At 47.7% G+C, this 10,907-nt stretch overlaps 1 long non-coding RNA gene across 1 annotated transcript; it reads right to left on the reverse strand.

The window, feature by feature from the left end:
- Positions 1 to 4,475: 4,475 nt before the first annotated feature.
- LOC125539548 lies at positions 4,476 to 7,876 on the reverse strand. The gene is made up of 3 exons (XR_007296900.1): positions 7,251 to 7,876; positions 6,280 to 6,356; positions 4,476 to 4,769 (listed from the first exon to the last, which is right to left on the reverse strand). It is a non-coding gene; the product is annotated as an uncharacterized LOC125539548 (long non-coding RNA).
- Between the last annotated feature and the right edge of the window lie 3,031 nt (positions 7,877 to 10,907).

Genomic DNA, 10,907 nt, shown 5'->3' on the forward strand with positions numbered 1-10,907 from the left:
GACCAGCAACGGTGCGAGGCGACGATGGAAGTGCATCGGTGATTCTAGCGATGCTCGGTCCAAGATGAGGGTGAGGTGCCGCGATCGGCTAACTGGCCAAGGTGTATATCTCTTTAGTCTTGTAATGATTTGTACTTTATATATATCCATTTTAACTCCACAAACCCAAGGGTGTTGTCCATCAGTACCCCTCGTATGTTTCACGGGAATGTTGGAATGGGATAACACAACTAAGTGAGAAACATAGAAAGCAAGCTGAAAGCTTTAAATCATCATAGATTTTGTGACACTAGAAAGTTCTTTATACACATTATTGCTAATTAGCTTGAAATTTCAAAGAGGAATATTTTTATTTAATATGTAGTGCAATTGTCGTCGGATGTGCATGAGCCCCCACCCACCTGATTTTGCATTGCAACACACAAGAAAAAAATTCAAGACCCGAAGGTCTTCCTTCCACACCAAGGTTTCCTCCGAATCAAGTCAATCAATGTCACCACCGTTTTCCCTCCGAAGGACGGGCACCGCCTCGCCTTTACAGCAACCAGGCAAAACTAACGAGGAGTAGCGACGCATCGACGGTTGCTTGCAGTGAGACAAGTTTCACATATTGGTCTTTTATCTACTGACCTATTAATTGTTAGACAAATTTGCTAGATATAGCTATGAGAGGACTTGGGGATAGATCAAGGACTGAACGACATGTCTATCTATGAGATTTGTCTGAACGTTCAAGGTCATCAAGTCTTGGTGATCGGCCATCAAGGTATATCTATGAGAGGATTTGGGGATGGATCAAGATCTGAACGTTGAGATTTGTCTGAACGTTCAAGGTCATCAGGTCTTGGTGATCGGCCATCAAGGTCTATCTATGAGAGGATTTGGGGATGGATCAGGTTCTGAACGTGATGCTAGATGTAGCTATGAGAGGACTTGGGGATGGATCAAACTCTGGCCGTAATGCATACATGTCTATCTATATGCGATGGATCAAAGGTCTGAACGCCTTGGTAATCTTGTTCAGCATCAAATGCCTCCTGACTCTGTGACAGTGGCTCTGCTCTGGATTTGGGACGACAACATTGCCATTGGGAAAATGGATGAAGTGGGCCGAGGAGGCAGACATGGAGGACTTTGTGGAGAGAGTTGTTGAATGGGGATCCGGCCATCTCTGCCGCTGCAGCTGAAGTGTTAGTACGCAGAGATCAGGTGGAAGGTGGTCATTGTCGAGACCCACTTGAGCCTCATGCAAGAGGACCTCTCCCAACTCCAAATAAGTAACAAATGTACATACTTACATAAACAAGCTGTCGGAGAAGTTCTCTGCTCTTTATCTCAAAGTGACGGAGGTGGTTGCACTGTTCGCCATGCATGAAGCATAATCACTCCTCCAACGGGTGAACTAATTAATTTACATTGTCTTTTCTTTGTAGTTTCTTAATGAAAAGTTCTTGGTTAAAAGGGAGGATATGAACGGAGGGTAGGTGAAGTAGAAGTATAGGGCAGTCAGTTGTCATTATTTCTTCCAGTTAGGATTTCTTTTCAGGTAATATATGAGACTAATATCTTATGTTAAAAATCCTACTTCTGAAGATTTCATAAAAATGATCCTGACTTGATGACAGGACATGGTGCGATGTGGAAGCTTGTTGTATAATTTATTTACCTTGCTTTGCGGATTTATATATTGTCAACTTTTTAATTCAAATATATAATCTTTATTGTAAATGAGAAATAAGATTGCTTTTCTTCAACTTAATACAAGTGTCTACTTCCTAATACAGCCTAGACGGAGACTTTAATTTGTTATCTTCATGTGGACCATCACATATAGAAGAAATTGCAGTATTGTCATATCAAATAATTATTCACTCAGTGGTTAATGAAATTGCTGAAGCGTATGATAGATCTGCGATGTGAAATATGCATTGTAGCCCGTAGCAACGCACGGGCGTTCTACTAGTTTTTTCCGGATGCTTGATTAACATTTTCCAAATACTTGTTCAACATTTTCCAAATGTATTTTGTAGAGTGTTTTTTAATATTATATATATATATGTATATGTATATTAGTAATAGTTTTTTTATGTATAAGAAAAGTACAAAAATAAAGAAAAAACGAAAACAGAAAACAGAAAGAAAAAGAGGGCCCATTCTAAAAGAAGTGATCAAAACTCTCCTCCAGTGGGGATCCTGGCCCGATTTTGGAGGCCCGGCCAACAGAAAAACTCAGACTCCGCGTCTCAGACTCCCGGCGGATCTAGTTGGGCCGGCAAAGGATTCGCTGGCCGCCGGCAAGGAGTGCCTGTGCCTGCTGAAGCGGTCTTCGGTGGAGAAGCGCGCGCTGAAGCCGGGCACCACCAAAAAAAGGAAGGCGACGGCGACCGGTTCTTCCGCGGTACTGGAAGCTGCTTATGCGAAGTCGGTTCCAGGGAAAAAAATGACGCGGCTGCCACAGGCGGACGTCGCTCGGATCCTTGCCCGTGTGATCGATGATGACCGTGATGCCCCGTCTGACTTCAAGGCCCTGAAGCTCCAGAACCCTGACTTGATTCCTTCGCCAGAAGAGGAGATGGATGAGGAAATGGTGGCTTATTATGCTGGTGTGCGTGCCTACTATAAAATTGGTGAGGACTATTCCAAATTTCAGGCCTGGGTACGCAGTGAGTACGCCAAGAATGGATACGTCGAGGTTGATGATGACTTTCTTGCTAAGAGGGCCCGAGTCCGAGCAGATAGCGACAGAGCACGGGAGGATATGCTCAAAACAATCGACTTCTCTGACGATGACGAAGATCTGAAGAGACTGCTTACAAATAGATGGTATTGAATCCATATGATTTGTAATGAGCAATCTTAAGTTTAGCCATGTGTTTTGACATTGTTACTGTGATCCATGTCAAACTGTGCTAAGCTAAGCACTGGTGAATGCTTTGTATAATTATTTGCTATGTTATACTATCAATCAGTTTGTCGTGAGGATGGGCTTTTGTAATTACATTGCAGAACTGTGTCTTCTCCTGCAGCTGCCAAGATTTAGTATTTCGTTACATTGCAGAATTGTGTCTTCTCCTGCAGCTGCCACGCCAAAATCTGATGTAATGTGCTTCCTCTGATACAACTGCCTAAAATAGCCGGCCCTACTCGCTCACTAGTGTTATGCCCTTGCAACCTTTACATTAATTGGTTTTGCCTTTTGTTATTCTTCATTCATTCATCGTCTCTTTGGGTGCTTTCAAGGACTTGATCTGTCCTCTAGCTAGGTTTGGGGGATGCAGAGTTGCAGATTCTTCTCTATTGTTTCTTAGACTTCTGGGTAGTGTAAATTGCAAAGTCCCAGTTCCATTGTTAAAACAAAACATTTTCACCTGCCTAAGCTAGAGATTTAGATAAGAGAAACCGTTTTGATAAGTCAATCATACATGGAGATTTGTACAATTTCTTCTGAGACTTGCTTAAGTCTCAATAGACCTAGCCCTAAGAGAAATACTATAGATGGAGACTGGGAATCCTTATGCATTCAGATCGCATCCAATTAGGAAACACCAAAGCCAACGAAATAACAATTGAATGGACTTCAACAAAAAAATGCATATCAACACTATTCTAGTTCTATCATCAAGAGACACAAAAGCAAACAAGAAAAGGAAATGTGTCACACCAGTAACACCAGTATGAGCTTTCTACAAGCAACTTGTGCTGCCGGGCCAATATCCCAAACTAACTTTTAATGTCCAATGATCCTAGCCACGGAGCCGCAAAAGATCCAAAACAAGTTCTGGTTTGCAACTCCCTTCTAACAATCAACATGTGCGACTAGTTGGAGGTCATGGCTTCTTGGTACTCGTCGGGGAAGCAAGGAGGTATCACGGCGGACTTGAGCACATACAGGGAGCCGCTTCTTGAGAATAGCCCGCATTGGTTCTGCAACCTCCCTGTCCCCGTAGGCGTTGTTTGGATAGGATAAATGTACAAAATCAGATCTCTATAAACTAGGAAATCTGTTTAACCGTATAAAATCTTGTTTGGCTACTCCACCTAATCCATGGATTTAGGAAACTTAGTTTCCAGAAACCCAGGATTCTGGGTTTGCAGAAAAACGACTATTAGTCGTTTTTGCAAAAGCGCGTTTCTCAAATACTGGTCGTAACTACTACTTTCCTCCTCATCTCTCGTTCCTCAACAATTCGCTGGTTCTAGTTTTGCTTCAGGAAGAGTACAAGTCCTTCGGTCGATCAAACATTTACCTCCTCGATTAGCAACCGCGAGATTTTTAATTTTTTTTTTGATAAAAGAGAGCTCGCCTCTCCGATTTCATATAAAGAAATCAACCGTTCACAGACTCCAGACAAACCAAACCGAAACCTCCAACAAACTGGCGATGATATGTTGGAGAGGAAGCCATCCCTTCCGTCTCCCCCATATCATCATCTTGCCAGAATATTTGGTAGATCCCTAACGAAGATCACGCTAAGGAAACCAAAAGCAAACTAGACTCCAGGAAACATCGCTAGCTATTACATCATTCAAAGCCACACACAGGGGCAAATTGCATAGTTACAGCCTTTTGATTAGGATAGGAAGACGAGAGAAGGCAGGAAGGCTAGTAGCAAGCGCAGAGAAGATCAGGCATCGGCGTAGTCGATCTAGGGACCACCAAGTCTTGGAACTCCAGTTGCCCAGCCGCGCGTCGCCTTGAAGATCTCCATGGCCACCCGCTCAACCTGATTTACGCCCCCCTTCATGAGATATATTTTTTCTTGGCTTTTCTGCAACACACACCACTCATGTAAGTTTTTAATAATCAAGTTAACAGGAACACAGGGATCAGTAACCCTATGATTATCAAAGACTAATCTATTCCTTAATTTCCACATTGTCCACAACATTGCCGAAATACCCACAATCATGAGGTTCCTATTATCTTTACCAAATTTGTTTAGCCATTGCCCAAAGATGTCATTGATTTTTCCAGGGATATCATGAATATTAAAAGAGCATTTTAAAACCATCCACAGCATCTTAGCAACAGAACAGTGGACAAAAAGGTGCTCAATATCTTCTTCTCTCCCACAAAAGGAGCATTTTGTGTCTCCCTTCCACCCCCTCCTTTTAAGATTCTGCTTGGTCAGAACGCTTCCCCTAAGCAGCAACCAAATTTAAAACTTAACTCTAGGGGGCATTTTCACTTTCCATAAAAATTTATATGGATATTTCATTTCATTCTGGATCAAATGTCTATAACAGGTTTTCACACTATAATTTCCATCCCCAGTAAGAGTCCACCTAATCTTATCAGAGGACTCATCAAGCACCACACTTTCGCACGCCTCTTTGATATGTTCCCATAACAGCGATCTCCTAAAGCCTATATTATCTAGTCCTTTTTCCAGAACCCAGGCCACTGACTTCTCCTTGTCAAAGCATATATTGTATATACGTGGGTAACTATCTTTCAAGGCTTTTGGGCCAATCCACCAATCTTCCCAGAACCGGGTATTCTCTCCATTCCCCACAACAAATTTGCACAAGGAAAAGAAGAAATCCTTGTGTTTCAACATCTCTCCCCAGAATTGCGAGTCCCCTTTTCTCTTTTTCACACTAGTGACACAATTATTTTTAACATATTTTCCCCTCAGGTGATAGACTGAGCTCCATCGCCGGCATGGTCGCCGCCGCGTGGCTGGCCGCGATGGACGTCAGGGTGGACGGCGGCAAGCACTCTCACGAGTTATGCGATGCCTGGGTGTGGCTGCTCCATTCACATCATAGACGGCCTCGGCCACCAAGGTAAACGGTCGCCGGCGGCCGCGCACACATGATGGAGGTGCGAGGGCAGGCAAGCAGCAGCCCAGTCAGAGCCTATTCCGGGAGAAAGCAACGACCTCGGTGCCAGGGAAAGCGCCGTCGCCGGTCGATAGCACGTGGAGCTGTGCGGGCCTAACTGGAGGCGAGCAGCAGCCAGGGCGGAGGAAGAATCATATCTGGAGCTTGGTCATGTACTCTCGTCAATGGACGATAGAGGAAGAAGGAGAAGGTCACGGGCTCACGGATGACACGGAAAAGAAAAATAAGAGTTGGTTATCCAAACAATGGACTGTACCAGCCCGGTTCTATTCTTTGCTAACCAAAACAAAGTTTTCTATAAACTCGTTAATCATAAAAAAATACTAAAACCGGTTTTACAAAAATTCAGCTAAAAACTTGTACTATATATACCCATGGCTAAAATTCACTATCCAAACAACGCCGTAGGGCAAATCGTTTAGACCATCACACCTTTGGTAGATTGACCAAAGGCGCTCGAACTCAACTGACACGTCGCAGGACCTTCGCCAAACGTAGTGCTCCGAACTCTGCAAAAACTCTAGGTTAATACTGTTGAATTCGAATATTGATGTTATGCAGAATTAACAGCACCATTGCATAAATTATGCCAAAACTACCAGGGCAGAATCACAGCATTATGAAAACTAGCATCTCTTCAGTGTCAAATGACATTTTGTAAATTCCAACCACAACATCGTTATACTGTTCGGATATAATTTACTTCATCAACTCTTTCTTCTCAAGTTCTCATGTAAAACCTTTTCTTTATGAAATGTGCCTGGCCTGACAATGTACCAAAAGAAATAAAACAACAACAATAAAGCCTTTAGTCCCACACAGGGTTGGGGTAGGCTAGAGGTGAAACACATAAGATCTCGTGACCAACTCATGGTTCTGCTGGCACATGGATAGCAGGCTTCCACGCACCGCTCTCCATGGCTAGTTCTTTGGTGATACTCCAGTCCTTCAGATAATGTATCAAAAGAAATAAAGTGCAATAATTATGATTGCACGGAAAACGCTCCCATGACTATAAGATTGGAACACAGTGCCGTGTAAGTGTTAAAACCATATAAGAAGGGTTTGAAATATGTCCAACCAAAGCTGCATAGGCATTTTGCTAAAACAGCTTCAACTGGTGGATGTCAAACCAACATTATCCAGACCGTCGTTTTTTTCTTTTCTTTCTTGCATTTGGCATATAATCAGGTATCACTTTCACACCTATGAACTTGATTGTAATTATTCGAAAGTATAAAGATCCACCGCCCAGGAGACTATATCAAGGTAACATATGTGGTTTCTCAATTGATCCAACGCGTGCTCATTATGCTAGTAAACTAAAATACCAAGCACAAAGACAAAAGCGTCCGTACTGAAGAAATCCAGATCTTCAGAGTGATAGAATAGAATATGATTACCTCGTGCTGTAAGGGACCCTCGTCGCGAACTAGGCACAGGGTGTAGTTCAGTTGGCGCTGTAGTTGTGCACCTGCCGCAGCCCGGGCGACCCCAGCCCGGGGGGAGGAGAGGAGCGAGGTGGAGCGGCAGGGCGTCTCGGGGCGGGCTGGGTGGGGCCAGCTCGTTACGCCCCCGTGTTGGATCCGGGTCGGTGAAGATCACCGACGCCGGCCTTGACATGCGGCGAGGGGAGCCGGCGGGAGCCTGCGAGATCGGGAACCACCGCCTGCCCGCATCGGTGCCCCGTGATGCGCGCGGGCAGGCGATGCGCCCGACGTCGTCGTTGACGAACCCGGCAGGAGCCGGCGCGTCCGCAGGCGGAGGCGCACGAGGAGACGTAGGTGGGGACGGACTGCTGTCCCTATGGGCTCGAAGCAGTCGTCGGCGTCGTCGATGTACAGCCGGGCGAGTGGCTCGTCCTCCGCGAAGAGCTCCTCCAACGGATGTGGGAGGCGGTGTGACGACCGATGAACCCTAGGAAGGGGATCGATCGCACGGGAAGAATAGAGGTAGGTGAGGAGAGCAGGGAGGGAGATAGACGAAGGGGAACGAGAGAGAGAGACTTCCAGTGTTATCTTATTTCATAACCGATCCAGAATTACAGACTGGTTTATGTAACACACCACACACTGGCCACAGGCGGCCCAATAGCCCACTCAGGCCTCGGCCCAGCACTTACACTTAGGCTGCTCTCCTCACCTCTCATGTGTTCATCGATACACTTGTATCAGGTGTGACAGTTACCCCTCCATGAGCTGCAGCGTCGTCGGTCCAGCATGGTGCCGCCGGGTAGCGATGGCGCAGCACATTGTAATCTTCCCAGGTTGCAGACTCCGTAGAGAGCGATGACCACTGGATGCGTATCTGGACCACGTGGCTGTTTCCTTTCTTAACCATGCGGCGATCCAAGATGGCGACAGGTTGGAATGGAGCCGCGGTGAGGTCCGATGTGCGGGGCAGCTCGGAGAACACCGGCGAGTAATCTGGTGTGAAAGGCTTCAGCTGTGACACATGGAAGACAAGATGGATACGACTGCCTTCTGGTAGCTGGAGCTTATAAGCCATGGTGCCAATGCGTTGCAGAATTGTGAAGGGGCCGAAAAACTTGTAGGCGAGCTTGGGGCAGGGGCGATTGGCCACCGTCGACTGTACGTAGGGTTGTAGCTTGAGAAGGACTTGATCCCCCTCGCTGAAGGAGCGCTCGGTCCGGTTCTTGTCTGCTTTCTGCTTGAACCTGTTCTGGGCGCGCGCTAGCTGCACGCGTAGTGCCTCGGTGTGTTGAGCCCAGTCCAGCTCCTCACCAGCTTCTGTTGGTAGGTTGGCAGTGAACGTCGGCAGACCTCCAAGGTTGGGCTCCTTCCCATACAATGCTTGGAAAGGGGAAGTGTTTAGGGAGGAGTGGTACGTAGTGTTGTACCAGAATTCCGCCGTCGGCAGCCACTTGCGCCATTCGGAGGGTGTGTCGTGGACGGCGCAGCGCAGGTACATCTCGAGGCACTGGTTCACGCGCTCGCTTTGCATGTCCGTCTGCGGATGGTACGCCGTGGAGTAGCTCAGCTTGGTGCCAGCAGCTGCGAGGATGGAACGCCACATGTTACTGGTGAAGATGCTATCCCGGTCGGAGACGATGGAATGGGGAACTCCGTGCAGCTTGATGATGTTGCCCCAGAAAGCACAGGCCACCGTTGCCGCCGTGAAGGGATGACGAAGAGGCACGAAGTGTGCGTACTTGGTGAACCGGTCGACGACGACCATGATGACTTCGTAGCCTTCGGACGCAGGTAAGCCTTCAATGAAATCCATGGTGAGGTCCTGCCAGGGCTCCGTGGGCATGGGAAGTGGTTGCAGGAGCCTCGGCATCTTGATGTGTTCATGCTTGGCGTGCTGGCAGATGGCGCACTGGTGCACGAACTCCTCGACCGCCTGTTTAAGGCCACACCAGGCGAAATGTTTTTTGAGGCGCTGGTAAGTGGCGGTCACGCCGGAGTGCCCCCCCCCCCCACTGCGCTTGCGTGGAAGGCGTGGATCAGCTTGGTTTGGAGGGCGGAGTTGGCCCCAATCCAAATCCTGTCATGGAGGCGGATGACGCCTTGCTGTAGCTCGTAGCCTTGATCGTCGGGGCTGGAGATGGCCAGGCGTTGGGGAAGATCTTGGGCATCACTATCCGTCTCGTAAGAGTTGGCCACCTCTTGTAGCCACTGCGGTTGGCATGTGGACAGGGCATTGATGGCGAAGTGGTGGCCGACACGCGAGAGGGCATCGGCAGCGCCGTTCTCGACGCCGCGCCTATACTTGAAGGAGAACTGGAGGCCAACTAGCTTGGACATAGCCTTGCGCTGGAGCTCCGTATCCAGCTGCTGCTCGCCTAGAGTACACAAGCTCTTGTGGTCGGTGACGATGACAAACGGAGCACGCTGGAGGTAGGAGCGCCACTTGTCGACGGCCATGATCACGGTGAGGAACTCCTTCTCGTAGATGGAGAGACGCTGGTTCCGTACCCCCAAGGCCTTGCTAAAATACGCCACGGGGTGGCCATCCTGTACCAGCACTGCTCCGACACCGGTATCGCACGCATCTGTCTCGATGGAGAAGGGGCGTGTGAAATCCGGCAATGCGAGAAACTGGGGTGTTGACCATTGCGTCTTTGAGAGCATCGAATGCCATTTGAGCCAGCTCGGTCCAGGCAAATCCTTTCTTGGTGAGGAGCTGGGTCAGTGGCTTGGCGATGATCCCGTAATGGGGCATGTCGGTGTCAAAACCGGTGGATCTCGGGTAGGGGGTCCCGAACTGTGCGTCTAGGCCGGATGGTAACAGGAGGCAAGGGACACGAAGTTTTACCCAGGTTCGGGCCCTCTTGATGGAGGTAAAACCCTACGTCCTGCTTGATTAATATTGATGATATGGGTAGTACAAGAGTAGATCTACCACGAGATCGGAGAGGCTAAACCCTAGAAGCTAGCCTATGGTATGGTTGTTGTTCTGTATGTTGTCCTACGGACTAAAACCCTCTGGTTTATATAGACACCGGAGAGGGTTAGGGTTACACAAAGTCGGTTACAATGGTAGGAGATCTACATATCCGTATCGCCAAGCTTGCCTTCCACGCCAAGGAAAGTCCCTTTCGGACATGGGACGAAGTCTTCAATCTTGTATCTTCATAGTCCGGGAGCCCGACTGAAGGTATAGTCCGGCCATCCGGACACCCCCTAATCCAGGACTCCCTCAGTAGCCCCTGAACCAGGCTTCAATGACGACGAGTCCGGCGTGCAGATTGTTTTCTACATTGCAAGGCGGGTTCCTCCTCCAAGTACTTCATAGAAGATTCTGAACACAAAGATAGTGTCCGGCTCTGCAAAATAAGTTTCCACATATGGCCATAGAGAGAATAATATTTACACAGATCTAATCCGCTGACGTATTCCGTAGTGCGACATCGCACCACGGCCAAGCCTTTATTCGAATCATTTTATTATCCCACCTTAGCGCGTCATGCGAGGCAGTTTCCTTGGCACGTCTTGTTAAAGCAGAGATCATGTCCCCTTATTCCGGGATTCTCATCAATACGGGCGTGGGTAACCCAACCGCTTCTAGGACTCCTAGACTATAGGCAAGTCCAA

Source organism: Triticum urartu, chromosome 2 (assembly GCF_003073215.2).
Source record: "Triticum urartu cultivar G1812 chromosome 2, Tu2.1, whole genome shotgun sequence".
NCBI classification, from domain to species: Eukaryota; Viridiplantae; Streptophyta; class Magnoliopsida; order Poales; family Poaceae; genus Triticum; species Triticum urartu.